Source organism: Haemaphysalis longicornis, unplaced genomic scaffold (genome assembly GCF_048455015.1).
Source record: "Haemaphysalis longicornis isolate Haplotype H1 unplaced genomic scaffold, Haemaphysalis longicornis Haplotype H1 scaffold_2, whole genome shotgun sequence".
Classification (NCBI taxonomy): domain Eukaryota; kingdom Metazoa; phylum Arthropoda; class Arachnida; order Ixodida; family Ixodidae; genus Haemaphysalis; species Haemaphysalis longicornis.
In genome coordinates, this window is record NW_027526295.1 from 127,054,085 (window position 1) to 127,070,802 (window position 16,718).

The 16,718-nt window shown below is 46.3% G+C and overlaps 1 long non-coding RNA gene across 1 annotated transcript; it reads left to right on the forward strand.

The window, feature by feature from the left end:
• Positions 1-229: 229 nt before the first annotated feature.
• Positions 230-16,067, forward strand: LOC144167372 (uncharacterized). Its single transcript, XR_013321969.1, has 3 exons — positions 230-370; positions 15,299-15,444; positions 15,604-16,067. It is a non-coding gene; the product is annotated as an uncharacterized LOC144167372 (long non-coding RNA).
• Positions 16,068-16,718: the final 651 nt, after the last annotated feature.

Sequence of the window (16,718 nt, forward strand, 5' to 3'; positions counted from 1 at the left end):
CAAGTATCGACTAAGAAATGCTCGTTTCTATCATACGCCGTTCGAGAATCATGGTGCATATGTGACTGCCAAGTGTTTTGTACATGACCTTTCCGAACGAAAACATGCAAGGCAATCATGTCGGTAGGAACAAATATCCCATCTGCAATGATCCCTCTAAATGCCATTTTCATCGTAGCCAGCTTGTGATCACGTACAGCAGCACAGAGAATGCTTCATGTTCAAATGACTGCTTGAGGCGGGGATTTGGCCGCCCGGAGGCGACAAGTAATAACTGTGCTTTATGCTTTGATAGTGTATTGAAAGCGTTCAAAATGAGCGCATGGGCGATGGTACGGAAGTTGAGAGGTGGTGTTACTATAATAAAGCGGTAAGTGCAAAGCTTAGCCATTATGTGAACATGTTTAGATGCTTGGGATACCTCAGGTTGAAAGGTAAATTTGGTCTTTCCTCTGGTCTTGTATCGCGCAAATGGAAATGGGGTATCTGTGCGATCGGCAAGACGGCGTATGAATACTTTCATGTTTTCCATTTCACACCCTCCTTGTACAAATGGTAATGCCTAGTAGGAAAATGTGCGGCACGGGTATACGATGGGCCCAAGTTAGACTTAGTCACACATAGAGGGTAAACGCCTTCGCAGGGCATTCGCCACTCAACAAGAACTGCCTGTTTTTAATTGGCGTAATTGTTCTTAACTTAAGACTTAACCGGTGAAGTAGGACATAACTCCTCGTGGCGTTATGTCTCACCTCGTGGGTGAGCGAGTCTGGATTTTTATTTCGAAATATTCAGACACGCCCTGGAGTCCATATGGTGTCGTATGTATATTTGGTGTGCTCATGTATTACCATCGCTGTATCCTTCGTGACTGTGTTCCGTATAATTTGCTGACATTTGTCCTGTGAGCCTGTGAATATGATAACTGCCATAATCTGTGCGCTTGAATCTTTCGGAGAGCTTTTATTGTAGTAGGTGATAGCTCTGGCTATAGCCTGAACTTCTACGTCGGCGTTTGTTGTGAAGCTGCCCATATTAATGGTGGCTAAAGCAGCTGAGTGAATATTTCAATTCAGGGCTGCAACGTTCCGCTGCCTGTTCTCGCCTATGCTTGCTCACTTCTACATACATGGACAAACGAAACGCGATCACGTATACATGAATCTTTGTTTTGTTTCCAAGTAATTTTTTACAAACGAATGCAATCGGCCTCTAAGTTATTTACGCCTGGAGTATGGACAACGTTATTATTATTTTCCTCTAAATCGTAGCAGGTCACAATCAATCTAATAACAATATTGTTTAAATACCCCAAAGAGCACCAACCATAAATGGTCTTGCACTTTCTTCTAGCGCGCATAAAAAAACAAGAGTGGCAACTCGCGATTCTATTAAACTTTCATGAGCATCAGAGGGGAATATAGGCACGGGAAACCATTTTTGCAAGAACAATTTGCGGGTGTTGACTTGCTTAGGGGCTTTCGAACTTGAACAAGTTGAACGGTATAACATGCTTAGTAGGAGGCATTTTGTTTCTTGCTCGGTATAATATATGGACGTAATGTAAACCTCTTGAGAGCTGGCACAAAGTCACCCGCAAAGGGTATACATTGTTAGGTGTTTTTTGTTCATGTATAATGATGTAAAATGTTGTTGGCATGAACTCACTCAAGCGACGGTAACGTTCGGCGCCGGCATGTCTAACAGAAATATAAAAAAAAATCCGCGCAATTAAACAATGTGAATCGCCGGCGAATAATCGCATTAACTAAGCTCGGCAGCAAAGTAAATAAAAGAACTCGCCATCGCTTCGCGGTGTCTCGAGATTTGGGGAAGTTACTTTAGGACACGCGGTAGGATCCACCGTGTTTTCAGACATGTGCACGGATGATGTCAGAAGGCGAAAATGAGAAACATAGACAGTTCTACTCTTCTTAGCGCGCTCGTAAAAGCTCTCGTCCAGCAGAGACGAGTATCATCGCTGGGATATCGTGATGCCATGGCAGGCTTGGTCGTACGTGATCCTGCGCCGTCATTAGCAGCCGCTATCCTTTCATGCTCTGATTGATCCCAATATATTGAATTACCGAGTTAGTCATTTGAGGAAAGCTCCTGTGGAAGCATTGGCATTCTTCGGGAGTGGCCTCTTTTGCCCAGAGACAGCTATTAAAAGGCATTGAGGCTATTTGTAAACATTGCGGCATTATTAGCGCATATTGTATTATTGAGTCTCCAGCCATTTTTCGACCACTCTCGATGCGTTTAAGCAACTTTTTCGGGCAGAAAAATCAATTATAAATGCTGTCCCCCTCTCCGCATACTCCTTGCTGATTTCTATGACGTTTCGTTTACGTCTATATGAGATGGCTTTGCTTGACCGCACTACTGCGCAGCTCGCCGACCCTCCGATAGATTGGGTAGGCCCAGCGGTTAGTCGGCGGGCCACCTGCAGGTCGTCGCAATTGGTTCGCTCAGTTGAAACTAATTCACGGCACGTTTGTGGCACGAAGCATGTGCCTTTGTTTTGTTAATTTGTAGAACGTATCATGCTCTAAGTACAAGCAGAGTCCTGCAATGCTTTACTGGTCGCGAAACTTCGGCGCTCCTTCCATATAAGGGCCGCGGACGCCACTACAGGCGCCACCGCCACACGAAGGGCATACAACCGCCGCGCGTGCCGCATATTGGCCAGCTCTTGGCGTGCAAACGCTCGCTGCTTTTGGTGTCTGCGCGCTGATTAGGTGTGCTTTTTTTAGTAGTATTCAGCGCTCAATAGTCCAGTAATTGTGTGTATAACCTGCCTCCATCGCGGTTTTATTTTCCTTAGTAAATTACCGTAGACTTCGCCCGCGAACTGCAATGGCTTCTGCGTCCTCTGGCACAAGCGCTGCGCCCGCGTCTTTACGGATTCTTAAATCTCTGTTGCTTCTTATCCTAAGGCAAAAGTTGTAAATACCACACTTACGGTAGCTTCGTAGTCACGGACCGCTGCAGGCCTATCGATAATACAATCAAAAACTGAAAGAAACCAAGTACGCGTCGTTCACACTACGCTTAATGAATCCATTGATTTCTCTGGAATCCGCAGAACGCTAAAAGAAATAGCCCAATAGTATTGTCGTTTCGATGAGTGGGTACATACCTGAGAACATCTAAAAACGCTGCAGAAACGCGAAGGATGAAAACACGAAGAGATATATGTTGCACCATGTGTATTTCCGCTTCCACGCTTTGCAATCCTTGCAAAAAAAGGAAGCGAACAAAGAATATTAAAACTGATTTTATCACACGCAACAAAAAAAATATTACGGAGGGAGACAAAAGAGCGTGGTCCAGCGCACAAAAATTTATTTTAAATGCAACGCATCTCTTTAAGTCGCCTTTGGGCCCTGGGCCAATACTGCTGACAGTACCTTAGGTACAAAAGTTCTACTCCAGTTCCTACGAGACACTGAACTAGACAAATTTCTCTAGATAGCAGACAGAGCAAATGTGTTGTGATATCTACTATTTCGCACTGTGGCGTTCATCTCTTTACTTTGCTTGGGTTGGTGTCACTGGCGTTCATCTATTTATTTTTCTTGGGTTGGTGTTACTTTTTTTTTTGCGCCGTTTACTTTTCGTTTTGCTTCAGTGTTTACATTAACGATTCTTTTTTCAGTTGTATTTTTATGTCCGGACTCTGCTGGCAGATTTCTCCTGTTTTTACTTTCCTTTTTTTTCAACGCTTCTTGTTTGTCTTCTTCCTGCTGTAACCCCAATGTCTAATATTCACCACTCATCAACGTAGTCACCCACCATCTGGTGTAGCAAGCCTTCTCCCTAGCAGGGCTGACCTCACCAGTATACATTAAAGAGCCTTCTCTCTCTCTCTCTCTCTTCTCCCACGTCGTTGTCGCGGCGTAGTCCGCATCCCTCCCCTATTCTCCTCGCCGCGGCAGCTGCGCGCTCCGCCGCTCTTGCCGCACCGCCATCTGTGCGTCAGCGCGGTCAGCGCGCAGCTTGCGCTCGGCGGCGCTCGCTCCCGTCACCGTGCCAGCTGTACGTTAGCGCGCAGCTTGCGCTCAGTTAAAAATTTACACCATCTTCCCGTGAGGGGAACCATGGGGCAGATGCGACGCATCGGGGGTGAACATGCTGCGTAAATAGGATACACAACAACAGCAATCCACACGCAGACATCGCTGACATAATGGAAACGCAACGGCAACACACAGAACACAAATAAGCCGGAATGGGAGTAAATGGCTTGTGTCATAACTCAGTACCAATTCGGAGTTTTCAAAACTCCTTCCAATGGGAGTTTCGCCTTACTCCCATTATTTCGACAGTTTTTTCAGTAGCATATGGTAGTTTCATTTTACTACCACTACAATGGGAGTTTCCAGGGGTACCATTGGGAGTGTATTGATTCCTCCAACTGGGAGTTTTCAGGGGGCGCATTGGGAGCAGTGTTGACCTGCATTCGAGGTTTTTTTTGTGTGTGTTTTTGTGCGCTTCACATATATGCGCTGCAGTGAAATTTATTACTGCATTTGGGAGTTCTTAATAAGGGCACAGGCCGCATTTTTATTTTTCGTTGGGGATCACGTAATTTCTAGTCTTTTTCCGCTTCAAACGTTGAATGGCGAAACGTGAAAAGTTTGTTTTCTGCACAGTCAATTTATTGCATAAAAATTACATGAATACGATATACGTGTGAACACGTTAATAAGACAATAAAAACACTGACTCAACAAAACACCTACATCGAGAACACAAGTTATCTTGGTAAGAAATGTATCTACTACAACATTCCTCAACGAAAAAAATTTAAGCCATTTGCAAACAATGAGGTCAGCATGTCGTCGGTGCGCTGTTTGCTTGCACCTGCCTCCCAAACGCTTACGTTGCCGCACCCCCTGGCACGTTCTTCTGGAAGCCACAGCAGCACATTCATTAGAGGGATAGCAACACGCTTTAAATCTGCGGTAACAAATACATAAGCATATTGGGCATCTGATCTGAAAAAAAAAAGAAACGGCACTGTAAAGACGCTGAACTTGTCACTCTTGTGTCCACCTTTCCGTAATGTCTGTAGGTTTGTTTAAAGCTACGCAAAATTGCACTTCTGTCCGAGACACCTGCGCTCACTAGTTCGCCAAAACGAAGTGTTCTGCTGTTCAAAAAGGTGCGCGACCCTTGTGACGACCAACTTCTCAAAATGCTTCCTTTCCCTCTTTTCCTTGCGTGTAGTGTTCTGGGAACGAGCTTCAGGTTTTACCCCCCGCACTGCCCCTCTCTCCCCTCACCGAAAGTTAAGGAAAAATTTCGGTCCGTGTGACGCCTGCGCGTGCTCCCCTAAAAAAAAAGAAATAAGCAGTCGTCTGTCGACTCTACAGAATGCTCCCTCGAATGGCGTTTGCTGGTTACAGTTACACGCGCCTAGCGTACGGAAAGCTCCCACGGGGCCCCGACCTTCTCCCTTTCCAGTGAAAGCAATTAATCGCCGGCGGCACGCGGCAGTCACCCTCTTCGTAGCAGGCGCGGCTGGCACCACACCTACTTCTCAAGAAAAGCGGCCGCCCTGCGACGTTTGATCGGCCAACTTCACCCTCGCTTGCCAGTAAGTCACAGACATAGCCTAACAAAAACACCTAACAGCCGTCCAGAGTTCGGACAGTTTTCATTCTGCTTGCGAGTGTGAATGAGTGAGTGTTCTGCTCGAGACCCGCGCAAATACGCATTGCTTTCACACCGTTCGGCCTCCCCAATGACGTTCCGGGCATGGTGCCGTCTTTCACGCACAACGCTCACCTCCAGTGGCGGAGAATCGCCCGTGCAGTGGCGCGGGAAACACGTTGAGTTTATTTGACGCTAGAAGGGGCATCAGTCTCCCAAAATGTTGCGTACAATAAAAAACGTGAAAATCTTACCTTCAACCACCTCGCAGAGGCACAACCGCGTTGTTTTTAACGAGCCACTCTCAGCGATCACTGCATTTAGGCCTCGCGTCGGCTCGCTGGCGTATTCCGTCGGCTCGAAGGTCGGTGACACGGAGGCGACGTTGCAGTCCGTCGCACGTCAGTCCAGGCTGGTTCCACAATGTTCGCAACGAGCTTCGGTTGTTGGGAAGCACTTCACATCCGTTCGTCCGGCCGCAAGTTCGCACTGGCAATAAATTTTCGGGGACGCTGGAGCTCACACGACACACGACACCAACTGGCAGCCATTTTGTAAGGACGCGTAGAGGAGGATGGGGTGAAGGAGGAGGAGAAGGAAATGGAGGTGGCGTGGGAGTTTTTAATACTCCCATTAGGACAAACGCAGTAATCACAGCCAGATACTGCGTTTTGTGAAGAGGTACAACCCTGGTAAATGCGCTTATTTACGACGGCTTGTGGCACCCGGTGTAAACTGGCAGTTTTCCACCATCATACTACCACACGTGGGAGCAGGCCGCCTGTCGTGAGGAGTTTAAAAGACGTATTCCAGCCAAGAAACTCCCATTCAGGCTAACTTGTGTTTTGTGTGAACCCCCGATGTGTTACATCTACCCCATGGTGCCCCTCCCGGGAAGATGGTATAAATTTTTTTTTGCGCTGCGATGTGCAGCACACGGGGGAAACAGAATGTTGCCACGTAGCCAAGAACGACGCAAAGCTTTTCTGAACGATGTTTAAAGCGACCACCAGCTATACAAAATACTAGAATGAAAAAAAAACGTGCAAAAAGCAGTCGGCAGTGGGACGTGCACACATGAACGTAAAGTGAGTTGCGGAGCGTTTGCTATGCATGTATTACTCTCGGAACGTTATTAATTTCAGATCAATGGAAATAGGATCGAGAACGTTGTCGAAGAAACAAAACATGAAGTTAGCGACAAGGTGACACCCTTTGCATTTCAAAGAATATTTCCGGACGGCGCGTACGACAAAAAGAGCAAACGGGCGCTCCGGTTGAAACGCCAGATAAGAAAACCGGAAGCGGCCACGCGCGGTTACAAAACAAACAAAATGAATCCTAAGAGATAATTCACAGAAAAATGAAAAGTGAAAGCACAATGACGCCCGAAAGCTTTTTTTACATGCGAGCCTGAGCGCCAGGTAATACAAGTTTACAAACAGGTAATGAAGCACCGCTACTACCTGACTGATCTGACTAAAATCCGCCTTTAAGTTAGCCTTGTACAAATCTAGGTCCAGGATGCTCTAAAAAGGGTACGTTGATTTTTTTATTCTCACACACAGTGCATTCCCACACAATGTCACACACATATAATCGAAGCTTAAATATCCCGTTTCTGTCCTTGGAATGCCGCGCCTGTATTTCTCACGCAGCTCCCCGTCGCTCGCTGAACAGAACAAGGAAACATTTTCTGTTGTATCGTTGTACAGGGAACGACATCCTGTGACGCAACACGTGTTTGTCATCACCGTTGCACTACTGAAGTCGCATCACAACAGCGCAAGATGCACGGTACGTTTTTTTTTTTTTTCAGCAGAAAACTAACACAACTCGCCGCGTTTCCGCCGTTCGAGCCAGCGGCATGCCGCCCGAGGAGTGACCTCAGTTAGGCTCCCTAACCTCCGTGAGATGGTGGCGACACCGCGCGGCGGCCAAACGCAGCATATGAAGCTCTCCTATTGAGTTACGGAGCAGTTTCGTGACCAGTAAAGCATGGAAGGACTCTGGTTGAGGTCTGTCCACACAAGCGCACATGCGATGCTTTGCTGACTGGTACGCTAGAATGTAATGGCAATTACAGGCGGCAGAGCAGTCAGTGAAGGTTATATAGGTACTAAAGAATCAAAATCAACCTAAACGTTTATTGTACGACGTAAAACTAAGGCGCAGTAAGTACTTTTTGCGCTGGGGGAATTCGCACAGCGGTCAGCAGTACCACCACACATATGTGCGAACGCTTTCTCGTCTGAGGAATGCAGACGCGAGATAGGAGATATTGTGGGAAATTTGGGGACGCTTACGGCACGAGCGCTATAGAAGAAATAGTCATCTAAGCTGCTTTAAATGCTAAAACTAAATAAATATATGAAATTTATATACAACATGTCTTATATTTCCACTCTACACAGTGCTGGATTATGGCTGAGTTGTGTGGAGCACTATGTATATCGTTTTGAAAGTCGCAAGTTCTAGTTCAACGATAGTACACGTTTCTTTTTGAAGCTGATTATTTTGTTTTGGGCAATGTTTTCTATACTTAATTAACCATTTTTTTCTAACTGTCATTGCTCCACGATGGAGTTCGATGAACGCGTGCAGACTAACGGTGACCCGCTGGCTAGTTCTCGTTGGCGTGGTGTTGCCATTATCATCGACTGCTTCCGGGCACACTCCCGAATAAGTGCAAGCGTGGCCTGATGCGACTACGCCTGTTATGATGCAGGCACAAGCCAGGCAAGCTGCAAGGTCGGAATAAAAGCGCTTCGTATTTGAGAATCTCCGGTGACGTGGGGGACGTTCATTCACTTGGTACGCCTCGGCTAGTGATTGTTACGATTCCAAGCCGTGCTTGTAGACTTATCGGGCGCATTTTACGGCCGTCAACATGACAGAAGCGCGCTACGCCGAATACTGAGTTATCGAGAAGCATGGAGGAAAGAATACTCAGGAGAGGTCCTAGCATCCCAATGCATTGCGAAAAGTGTGGAGGAAGTGACGTCATTTTTCTTGAGCCCATAAACAATGTTACTTACTTGTTTGCAACTGCGGCAGCCAAACCTGGGCTAATAGAACGGACAAATTATTAAGGCGCTTGGTATGTGGCTGCCTCGCTACGCTTGCAAAGCAGCGCAGTCGCTACGACAAACGTTTTTAGATTAGGACAGTTTGAATGCCCCGCCGTCAGAGGCGGCCTTAACTCGTACCTCGGCCGCAGCGGCGCTTACGTGCGTCGAGATTGGAGGAGCGAGTCGCTGCCGCCGCCGGCGCCCTGCCGGGAAAATCCCCTTCGCTCAGCATTGGCGAGAGCCACAGTTCCTTCTTTGCTCACTTTGTGTTTCTTCGTTGTGACGTGAAGTGAAATTTATCGCTGCTGAGACGTAGCGCGCAAAGACCGCAGTGCTGTACGACCCCAAACACTGCTCCCGTCGTCTGCGTTCGCTTTCGCGAGCCGCCCGTACCGCGAACCGGAAACAGCAGAGGAGAATGGGGAAGAGTGCTGGGCTCAGTGGGGTCATGTAATGGCTGGTGCGGCTTCAGAAATGTGAGGTCAGTGCCTCTGCTAACTTTTTCTTTCCGCCATGTCGAGAAGGCTAATCTAGCCATAACGTCGAATTCAAAGCACAGGACCGAAACCGAAACTGGTTTGAATTCTAAACTTGCACATCGGCCATTCCCGTAACACCATGTATTGACGTCACTACTGTTAGTTGGTGCGGCCGCCGGAAAACGCGCATGGTAGTTTTCTTTTCTTTCAGAATATAGATTTATAAAATAAATAACGCCGTATCGCCAGCACAAATGTTGAGAAGCGTGATTATTGAGCCAGTCTACGCTGTTGAAGCAAAAACAGGGGCTCAACAAATTCACTTCAGTGTCCTTTTACACAACGGTCCGGTGGGTAAATACTGTAGGACTTTGGTGTCAGGCAAATGCATCCAATGGTATCTGCTTTACCAGCAGAACTGTTTAAGTATGAGGTGCATCCGTGCGTGGCGTCACTAAGCCCTCGGTGCACCAAAGTGGAGTGGAAGAAAATACTGCGCTAATAAGTGTCAGGGAAAGTGCCTAGGAAGCACGGCGCCCACGACCAGTTGCGGGGAGAGCGCACCTCAAGAAAAAACGACGCTTTCCGCCGTCCGAAAAGATCCTGGGTTTCTCGCTTTATCAAACCGACGACTATCCGATGGCGCCACGATCGCATTCGGGGAGCTCAGCACATCCTTCGGAGTTTCGCTTAGGTGACGTTGCCTTTGCATTTGGATTTTGCAATTAATATTTTGGACTTAAGGAGGGTTTATTCTAGATTTTCATTTGACTCAGCTGGCATGGAGAATGCTTCACTTTTTAGGCGCTTTTCTCTTAAGTAAGAGGCACACCTAAGAAAATCGAAGATAAAACTACGGAAGACCACCAGCTCCGTTGTTTCCTCGTCCTCGCACCTCAATTGCGAAGGTTGGCCCAAATATTTCTAGCATTTCCAGTTTGTAGCGTCTGCTCTGTTAACTTTTCCAGCCGGGTGATCGCTTAAAATGAAGACAATTTTGTTTTTAAAGCGAACCTTTTACGTTTACCTACTCAGGGTTCTGTCGCGCCGTTAGGTGTCAACAGAAAACTCCAGCAAACAAATAAAATAAGTTGCTGGAACCGCTCAGAACCGAGTTTCGAACAGTGGAGAGAAAGCCCGCTGTCTTACTTATTCAGCTACGAGCCTACGCGGAGTCGTGGGGGACCGAGCACCGAACACACCGAGCACATCTGCGTATTTTAAGTGCAATGCACTTCTTAAGCGACCCTGAACCTGCGTCCACCGGCGATGTCCGCGCACGTGGAGATGGGCGCGCGCAGCCTGGCCGCTGACATGGCACATACCCACGTGGGGGATTGGCCAGGAATCTCCTCGCCTTCCTTGGCAACGGGGGGAGATGGGCGCGCGCTGCCTGGCCGCTGACATGGCACATACCCACGTGGGGGATTGGCCAAGAATCGGGCGTGAGAAGGGCTAATGCACCTGCTTAAACGAGTACTGACACGAAATTTCAAAGCTGAGATCCGCTCTAGCAATGAAGTACAACGACAACCCAAATAGGTGTCTGTGAATAAATGCATCTTCCTTTCTTTGTAGTTGTGTGTGTGTGTGTGATCTCTCTTTCGCGAACATTACCGAACCGCGCAAATTCAACTCGTGCATTCGCACTTTAACATTCTTCCCCTCAGGGAAATGCGGGGAATTTTATTTACACCCTGTGTTCTTCTATCTGAATGCCACGTCATAGCGTAACGCGACCTCTCGCGCCGCTGTGCGCCTCACCCACCGAATGTGTAGCGGCCGTGTGCGCGCTTGGCGGATGCGCTTGTAGTTGTAAAAAATGAAGGGAGCTCACACCAACGCACGACATCTCACTTATCCGTCTCTTCCGCCGACATCGTCGCCTCTGTCAGTGGCGGCAGAAATGTCAGAGGTGAAGTGAGTTGGTCTGACACCGGATTTGAGCTCAGTTTTAATTTATACAAATAACTCCACTCATGTGTTTCCCCAAAACAACTGCACTAACCACCGTTTATAGACCACGCATTTATTTACCTTAGCAAAGAATATCTCTCTCGAGTATATAAGAGTGTGTTTAAGTGATTTCTATTGTTTTTGGTTTCATTCGTTGTAGAGCCACGTATGTGAATTCAAGTGACGTCGCATGGCTAATCGTTGTGGGTTTCGTTCGCAGCTTCGCTTTCCAACCCCATTCACGGGGTAGATTGGCGCGTATTTTGTTTTTGTTTTAGTATCGGGACTTTTTCAGGTCCATTTCTGATTTTTGTTCTTTTATAAAAGACTGCGTTCATCAACCTCGAGTTATTTCTCCCTGTAAATTTCTCCACTGTATCTCCTCGACTGTTGCGATTGTGGATTCCAAAGTTTCCCACGAACCTTCCTCCCATTTGCTTCTTACCTACCTTTGTGTGAAACTCTCCACTTTCAATCGTGAACTGCGTTGTGGCCTTCTTCCTTGTTTATTCGACATGCCTGTAGACGCTGTGGACGCCTTCATCATCATAGCTTGCGGTGGGCGCGTAGGCCTGTACTATCTTTAACCAGTATCCATTGTTAGCTTGATTATAACCAGCGCGACTGTCCGGCTAATGCTCAAAAAGTCATCCACGTATTCTGCTATTTCTCTGGTGATTATAAATATCACCCGTTGTTTTTTTTCTTTTCTTGGGGTCGCTGTAGCACCTAATATGCCCGCTAATGAGCTCCATGAAGCCTTCTCCTGTCCTTGTAACTTCGCATAACCTTGAAATGTCCCACGTAATGTCTGAGAGCTCCTCGAGTAGCACAGCCAACCTTCCCTCGCTAGACAGGGTTAGTGCGTTGAACGTTGCCACGGAACGTTCCAATGGCAGCCTGTCAAGACCCAGAGATTCTAGTGCCCTCTGCTGTATCGCTTTTCTGACCACTGCCGTGGAGAGGTGCTCTACAGCTGCTGGGGACGGGGAACCGACATTGAAGTTGGTCGTGCGCGGCAGGTGGCAGCCATCTAGTACACCAGTGTGGCCAGATCCTTCTCTGCTCAGGAAGTACCGTTGTGTCCCTAGAAAGCTTCCTAGCGTGGTTTAACCTTTCTAGTATAGCTACTTAGGTGTACGGGAAGATAGCTTCTTCCGGACCAGACAGCACTTCATACCTGCATTGGTGCGCCAGAGAGGCATACGAAAAGAAGAGAGAAAGCTAGAGGCGTTTCACACAGACTACGTTGCCGCGCACGTCTGCAGTTGTATTGACCAACTGTTTTTCGGTTTCGCGTATTTTATATGGGTAGTTCCGAAAGATTAGGCTCAGGCGCTAGCTTACTAATGAAAAATTTACTGACGTTTGCCTGTTGGAAAAGTGCGCGAATTCTGTTCTTGGGTGCATAGATACGAAAAATGGCTGATTTGAAGCTCAGATTACAAAGAAGGCCACTGAAGGTGTATGGGCGTCCTTCCTCGGCATTTGGACACTATTCTAGGCCGAGAAACTGTCTATTGGAAAAACGTTGGCCTTTTGGCAGGGCTACGCGAAAGATAGGCAACCGTGAGCTTTCTAAAGTCTTAAAACCTTGGGACCTTGACATGGTTTCAAAAATTAAATATTTGTATTTTCTGCATAGAAGTCGAATACATATCTAGGTAGTTCTTGCCCGGGTTATCACAGCAAGTGGTTGCACTTTGCGTCCACGGTTTGTCGCGTTATTCGCATTTTACCGTTGAGGTTTCAACTGTGCCACCGCTAGGCGCCTCCGTGCTCTTAGCTCGGTAAGGGCATGGTGGTTGCGACGTAGCGCTGAACTAATTTAGACTTTTAGGGGCGAAGCACCTGAGGACTAACTTTGTCCGGGGCTTGGCGTCCATGTACATGGTGTTGCGCATGCGCGAGGAGCATTAGATTGCATTGCATTGAATTGAGTTGGATTGGATTTGAATTGGAGTGGATTGAATTGAATTGGATTGGATTGGATTGGAATAAATTGAATGGTATTGGATTGGAATAGATTGAATTGTATCGGAGTGAATTGGATTGGAATCGTATTTACTCTACACACGCGTTAACACTATTTACATGCGCGAGTGGGCAATGCTACGGGTTATTTACGGTAACTTCGCCCACTCGTCATTATTCACTTCGTGGAGATGCTTGAATTTTTTCCCCTCTTAGCCCAGTGTCCGACGTTGCGGAAGGTGTGCTCTAGCTCCTCGAACAATCTTCTGATTCTACCTAGCGAATAGGGTCCTTTTTTACCACTTTTAATCCCGCGGCTGGGTGGGTTAGATTTGCAGGCTAGGGAGGTTTGTTTACCTAGGCTACCCACGACGGCTGTTAATATTACGCTTTTCATTGTTTCTAACCGCTTGTCCGAGGCAGCGGATACTTTTTAAAACTGTTTCAACTGTTTACATGCCCCAACGGGGGAATTACTTGCTTAATCTGTGATTTTGCACGTGCGGCTCGCCGAATGGGACTATGACTGTGGTTGTTTACATTTGGGCTTTTGTCGAACTATGCCGAAATCACCTAGCCATCTGATTTAACTTGCCAAACTATTGTAACAGCCCGCGATAACGCGAGTATGACCTTGAAGGGGCCACCCTATTGCGGAAGTTACCTATACTTGTTTTACATGCTTTGACAACTAACTGGAAGCGGCTATGCCATGCTGAAAAAATAAAAAGGTTTATATGTGTAAATATATTGGCGCTACAAGGTTTAAATTTGGTATAAGAGTGCTCTAGAACTTTATGAAGGTGGAGTGTGAAAAGAATACCACTTACATGGCAGATTGCCCGACGACAGTTTGAAACTTCGAGCAGCTCCGTGCAAACACGTCCACCAAGGCAGGACGCCTATCAAAGCTAATCAGCCGAGGTTTGCATGTGTACGTTCTCTTTGTTTATTTTGTATTTGTTAAGAATGCTTTCAATTCCCATAGGGCATAATCGAAAGCCTTGATAAAATACATGCATGGATTGCAGTTTTTTTAGCAAAAAGATCATTCGAAAAGACACGAGGACAACATACAAAACATGGGTCCAACAAAGCGCATTATAAATGGCTGCTTTAGTGGTAGTGTCGCCAGTGACGGAAGCGATGGGGAGAAGGGGAGCGTGACACTTTAGGCTGGTTTTTGGAGTAAAAAATCCTTGTGCATGACAGTGCGAAAATACGTCACGCCAGCTTTGCTGCGATTGTCAATTCGAGATGACACAAGAGGGGGAGTTTTATGTTGATATTTTAAAGGGTTATGCGTGCAACAGGAAATTCTTTTAATGTGCTCCTATAAAACTTCATACAATTCATTTCCATGATATGAACTTAATAAATTGAGAAATTGATCGAAGAACACGTTGATGAAATTGTGAAATTTATCCAGAATTTGATCAACACTCCAGGCTACCTGAACTAACGGTGGTAGCTGATCAGCACATCTTCATTTGGCCAAGTACGGGCTTTATTTGTTTCGGAGTTAAAAACAACCCATTGTTTGCTTTAGGAACCTATTTATTTGGTAGCGTGTGTTCGCTAGTTTAACGTTTTGTGTGAAGCAACGCTAACCTAGTATTTTGTAACATTTTCTCCTTTTGAAGTATAGACGACTTGAGGACAAGCGCAAATTAGAAATCGCTCTACGACCCAAGTCTACATTTCCGTTTCAACCCTCTGCATAACCATCATGCCCGAAATTGTGTATCTCATCATTTTTATGCATACTACAACTATATGGAGTACATGCCTCACATGTATGAACATTTGAAGTCGAAAAAGAAACATCGAAGCAGACTTGGAATAACTGCGCAGATATTTCTAAACAGCAAAATGTGCTAGTTAAATCACGGCGGGTATAATTTCGGCGCTCTTAATGACAATATAGTAACTGCACACTATACGAACTACCAAACCTTATGAGTCAGGATCCTCTAAGCATTTTATTCCGCCCAGGGTAACGGACACAATAAGCTTTTCTCGGCGATATCAGTAATTTATTTGATTTGCAGACGCTACGCTTCGGCCATTCTTAATCAAAACTCGCAATTATCTTTTCAGTGAAATTGCCCTGTTATCATCAAACAGCTTTGCTTACAGAACGTTTTCTATTTTTAGGAGTTTTGTAACCAAACCAAGCTCCCTGCTGCGTATAGGGGCCGGATTACTTGCGGGCTACGTATTAGGTACTCTTGGTACTTACAACATAGGCACTACTCCTGGAGTCTCAAGACAGGCAACGATGAGGGGCAACGAGATGGCGGGTAAGACAATGTGGGTACAAAGATATAAACACTAAATAGCAGCCTTGCACTGAGTGCTAATAAAGTAGGGTACTTTTCGTGGTGAGCGTGTGAAATAACTATGTCAATCTTTTTCTCTTCCATCCTATGCGACGGAATTATGACAAAATTGCCAAACAGAAGAAGAAAAAATAAGAACTCTTGGACTGCGACAACCTAACGGCGTGAATAAATCAAGTCCTCGCTTCAATAACGATCCCCTGGGGGGACAAATTCCACGTCTCTTTCAAGCTGCCCTCGAAGCATATCCTGTACTGCCACCTGCCGAAGTGAACATCGTTTTTGTGGTGTCCTACTACAGATCAGGTTCGTCGTTTGTTGGTGAACTACTGTCGTCTGGACCAATGACTTTCTTCCACTTTGAACCCCTCATGATATTCACTGTAAACGACCGCATAAGCCCCGGTAGAGAACGTTATGCGTTTGATTTACTTGACGAGCTCGTAATGTGCCAAATGCAGAACATTCCACTTTACATGGTGTTTTTTGAGCAAAGGCCTAGATACGTGCTTCTTAACCGATTCCTTGCTGACGTTTGCGGTGCCGGGGAAGCCTGCTTCTCTCACCGCCATGTCGCTTCACTCTGCACACGAGCGAAGGCACAAGTGTTCAAGTTCACCCGACTTCACATCAGTCAGGTGAGTTTACTTGTTTTGTTTTTACATGTATTTTTGGTCTCCAAATACTCAGATAACAAGTTAATATAGTACTGAATGTACAGGTGTCGCCGAGACATGGCAAGATAATAGATGCCTAAATTTATCAAGCAACAACCAAATAAAGTGACACCACCTCGGGAGGTAACTATTTAAAAACGTTTTCGGCATGCCATTTTGATGACATGCAGCTGAAAACATTGACATCGACAGCACTCTTGCGTGGTTATCTTTTGTCGACGGCAGTGACATTTCCAGTATCGGTATCGGACTACGATACAAAATTGAGCAAGTAAGGGCAACGAACGCAGAAAGTAACTATCCGAACTGTGCGCGAAAACAATTTTGCCGTCCTAATGAAAAAGGCAAGCGCTTTCCGTGACACCGTGCCACGCGGTGTTTATGGTACGTTGAAGTGTGCTCAGTGCACTAAGCTGTACAAAATATAACCTGATTGGCAAGAGAAACCCAGTGCAGCACAAGCTGTCTTCTCACTGTTTATGTTGTCAAAAGAGATGTGCCGATATCTTTAACGAGGATTGTTCCCAAAGAAGCCTCAACACCGGTGCTAGTCTAGGG